The sequence below is a fragment of the Rhinatrema bivittatum genome, chromosome 1 (assembly GCF_901001135.1).
Source record: "Rhinatrema bivittatum chromosome 1, aRhiBiv1.1, whole genome shotgun sequence".
NCBI classification, from domain to species: domain Eukaryota; kingdom Metazoa; phylum Chordata; class Amphibia; order Gymnophiona; family Rhinatrematidae; genus Rhinatrema; species Rhinatrema bivittatum.
The window spans coordinates 560,914,561-560,919,489 of record NC_042615.1 but is presented as its reverse complement, the minus strand read 5'-3'; positions in this window follow the sequence as shown (position 1 = coordinate 560,919,489).

Here is a 4,929-nt window from a genome sequence, read left to right as displayed (position 1 = left end):
GTCACTGGCAGCTCCATGCCACCTGATCACATGTCCCCCGCCTCAGCCCAGCAAGAAGCTGTTCCTGCAACAACTGCACCCAACTGCTCCAACCTCAGAATTTCCAGACCTTACCCTGTGATCAGGTCAGCAAACCCTTCAGTATACCACTGAAACTTTAATTCAGCTCGGGCAACACGCTTCACACCCCCACTACAACAACTAAACCCCACATTGAACAAGCAACAACAATAATCATCATCATAATGAGGGTGGGTGGGAGGAATGCAGCTCACTGCAGGAGTAAAAACAGGCAAGTGACCCGTTTTCTCCTTCTACCTCACTTACCCACAAACTCCTCCCATTTTTCTCTATAGTCTTAGAGCCCATGGCCCAATCTGCCTGCACAACCTACTCATCTTGTTCATTTTCCCACCGAACTTCTGCATTAACCAACACCCCTCCCCTCTCCCTCAGCCACCCGAGGTAGAGCCCGGCACCCACGTTACTTTGGGCAGTCAGGTACTTCGTCCAGCCCGCCCTTCCATTCAGGCCTGGATTTGCCAATAGGCACACTAGGCCTGTGCCTAGGGTGACAAAAATCTGGAGGACAACAGTCCAGTTGAAGATTTGAATCTCTCGCTCAGCAGAGAATAGGAGGGGAGGGCTGAGGCCAGAAGGGATAGAGCAAAGAAAAACTGTTCTTTTCCCATAACAAGCAGGATGGTAGTCCTCACACATGGGTGACATCATCGGATGGAGCCCAGCATGAGCATTATCCGCGCATCCATGCGGGGTCCCTCTTCAGTCTTGTTTTTTCCGTGAAGCTTTCATCTCGCGGTTGTGGAGCTCTGCTCTTTTCATCATATTTTTCATTGTTTTTCCTGGTCAATTACCGACTTCCTGTGCCAGGGTCCCTCTTCCTCCCGGTCAGTGCCTAGATAGGGTGATGCGATAGGTTTTTCTTCTTCCTTGCAGTTGATTCCCAGTAGTGTCACTTATCGGTGGCCACTGGTCATCAACCACTTGCTGGCTCTTTTTTATGGCATCGTCCAGTTTTCGCCAATGCTCCCAGTGCCTGCAGACCATGTCTATCATGCATCCAAATGAGGACTGTATCCTCTGCCTGGGGGCATTGCATGATGTCTGGGGGTGTCATTTTTGCAATCAAATTACCCCCCAAAGGATGTTGTGCCCATCTGGATAAGATGGAGAAACTTTTCAGGTCCAAAAATTAGATCCATCAATTCTGGCATCGGGGGTGTTGACGCTTAAAGGCCACAGGGAACCGATGGACATGGAACCCTCACTGTCCACTCTCTCACCAGGGCCCTCTCGGGAGAGAGGTGCCGGGGATAGGCTGTTGTTGGTTTCATCACTCTCCAGGACATCAGGATCATCATCTTCCTCGGCCCCAGGGAAAGTCTGGGCCGAGCAACGAGGGAAATCCCAGAAGAAATGCCACCGGTCACCATCATCGCAGTACCTGCCCTGTACTGGTGAGATCCTGTTTGGGGATAAGGTGAGGGATACTCTGGCCAGGTTGAAAGATCACCATGAGACTTTTCAGCATGCCTTGGCCAGTACGTTGGACCCATCATCCTCCACCAGGAAATCTTTGTGAGGGAACCAGGAGGTCCTTCTATCACCAGAAGAAATACTACGCCCCTGCTTCATGTGCTCAAACTCCACGTGTGAGCTCCTGGGGCTGCTCTAGGCAACAGCGGACCCCCAGACCTCAGCCGGTGCCCCAGCAGAGCCTTGCTATGGGGTTTTGACTAGCTGTGGGGGAGCATAAGCCAATCCTCCGTACCTTCGACGCCAGGCCCTCCAGTCAGAGGTTGGCTGTGGTCCTTTGTGGACCACTGGCCCCAGGTTACCTGGGACCAGTGTTATGGTTATTGATGTTTGGGTGGATCCTTGGACACTGTGGCAGCTGACCACGCCCATGGGGGGCAGCCCCGTGAGGGACCACAGTGTCAGGCTAGATTCTGGACACACAAACACAGATTTGAATCTTTTATTAAACAGTTTTGGAAACCACCAGAGGTGACAGAGGTGAGTAGTGGATGTTGAGCCTGGCTGGGCAGTATCTCGATGAGCTAGCAAATACTGTAGGCTTAAATATTCGGGCAGCGTGATGTCACATCAGGGGGATGCCCCCTGAGGTCCGTGCCAATGTGGAAATAAAGATGAGGGTGGCGTGCGTGCGCGCGCCCTAAGGTACCTTGGAGGAGCATGGCGGGAGGCAGCACCAAAGCCAGTCCGAGGATGGAGAGGACGGCAAACAGACGCTGTGGCAGCCAGTAGTCCGAGGTGAGCGGGAGGAGCCGCAAGTGAGAGGTAGGCGGGGCGAAGCCGTCGAAGACCGACGGTCACAACAGTACCCCCCTTCAAAGGGCGGACTCCAACTCTTGTACCAGGTCTTGGTTTTTGAGGATGCATCTGGTGAAACTGAAGAAGCATCTCTTTATCCAGGATATTTATCCCAAGAATTTTCTTCAGGGCCGTAACCTTCCCAAGACAGAAGGTATTCCCAAGTTTTGCCACATCGTCTTACATCTAGAATAGCTTCAACCTTATATTCAAGGTCTTCTTCTGTGTTGATAGAAGTTGGTTCAGGAGACTTGGATGAGAACTCACTGAGAATGAGTGGTTTCAGAAATGAAATGTGGAATGCGTTGTGGGTTTTCAATCCAGGCGGTAGCTTCAGACTGTATGTAATGTTGCCAAGATGTCGGAGAATTGCAAACGGTCCAACGTAGCGAGGAGCAAATCGAGTGGAGGGTAACTTTAGTCTCAGATGCTTAATTGATAGCCTGACTTTGTCACCAGGTTGAAACACAGGCGCTTTAGAATGGTGAGCGTCATAGGACTTCTTTGCTCGATCACCCGCTTTAATTAGCATATCTTTAGTCTGAGTCCATAATTGATGGATATCATCAGGAGTGGATTGAGCTGCTGGGGATGACACTGAGAGAGTCAGTGGAAGTGGCGGTGAAGGTAGTCATCCATAAATCACTTCGAATTGTGTTGATCCAATGGATGTGAATTAATGGCAAATTGTGTTGATCCAATGGATGTGAATTAATGGCGAATTCAGCCCATGGTAACAGCTTGGCCCAGTTATTCTGACGGCAACTCACATAGGCCCGAATGAACTGCTTTAGGCGCCTATTCATCCTTTCAGTTTGGCCATTAGATTGTGGATGATAGGCAGATGTATAATCCAGAGAGATGTCAAATAGCTTGCACAAAGCCTTCCAGAATTTTGCCGTGAATTGAGATCCTCTGTCCGAGACTATGTGCTTCGGTAGGCCATGAAGGCAAAAGATGTGTGCAATGAAGAGCTTCGCAAGCTCCAAGGCTGAAGGTAAGTCAGGCAGCACCACAAAATGAGCCATCTTGCTGAAACGGTCAACTGTCACCCAGATAGTATTCATTCCTCCAGAAAAGTCAGTAGCGATGTGAGTCCATGGCTCTTCCGGAACTGGCAGCGGTTGTAGCAATCCCCAAGGCTGACCAGAAGTAGGCTTATGTTTGGCACAGTTGGAGCATGACGCTACATAGGAGTATGTGTCTTCCTTGATAGTAGGCCACCAATAGTACTTCTGTAATTTCAGCAGGGTACGGCGTTGACCAGGATGGCCAGCCAATTTGGAATCAAGAGCCTAGTATAGAAGTTTCTTTCTGAGGATCGTAGGCACAATTGTTTTACCGGCAGGCACAGAATGGGTAGCTGCCAAGATGACTTTCTTCAGGTTGATAATGTGCTGAGGTTCTTCAGGAACATCCTCAGAGAGGAAAGAGCATGACAGGGCATCAGCTCTGGTATTCTTGTCTCCGGGGTGATATTTGAGCACGAAGTCAAAGCGATTAAAAAACAAGGACCATCTGGCTTGTCTGTGGTTAACACGTTGCGCATGACGGAGATACTCTAGATTCTTGTGGTCTGAGAATACAGTAATTTGATGTTGGGCACCTTCGAGCCAAGGCCGCCATGCCTCAAATGCCAGTTTAATAGCCAGGAGCTTTTTATCTCCGATCCCATAGTTCTTCTCTGCAGGAGAAAAGCGTCGCGAGAAAAAGGAGCAGGGATGTAAGGCTTTAGAATCTCCAGTTTGGCTTAACACGGCCCCTACTCCAACATCTGAAGCGTCAACCTCCACGATGAAAGGTCTATTGGGGGCCGGGTGACGCAGACATGGCTCAGTGGAAAAGGCAGTCTTTAATTTCTCGAACGCGGAAATGGCCTCTGCAGACCATTCCATGTCATTGCAGTTAAGGGCACTGTCAAAGAAGAATAGTTCTTTATAAAGCTTCTATAGTAATTTGGGAACCCCAAAAATCATCTCAGGGCCTTCAGACTGGTAGGTTGAGACCAATTCTTGATACTCTCTCTAATTTTTGGGGATCCATCTGGAAGCCTGGTTTCGAGACTATATAGCCAAGAAAAGGCACAGACTCTTTGTGAAATTCGCACTTTGACAATTTGGTGTAGAGGCGATGTTCTCAAAGTCTCAGTAATACTTGTTTGATATCTGCTAGACGAGTAGACATATCCTGTGAGAATATCAAGATATCATCTAGGTAAACAACGACACTTTTGTAAAGAAGGTCCCGCAGAATGTCGCTCATCATGTTCTGAAACACAGCGGGAGCGTTGCACAGGCCGAAGGGCATTACCAAATATTTGAAATGGCCATCTCGAGTGCTGAAAGCTGATTTCCAGTCGTCACCGTCACGGATGCGAACCAAGTTATAGGCTCCCTTTAGGTCAAGTTTTGAGAATATCTTTGCTCCTTGAAGTCCATCAAACAGTTCTGAGATCAGAGGTATCGGTCTTTAATTGTGATCTCGTTCAGGCCTCGATAGTCGATACAAGGACGCAGAGTGCCGTCCTTCTTCCCCACAAAGAAGAAGCCTGCACCTGCAGGAGACTTAGACGGT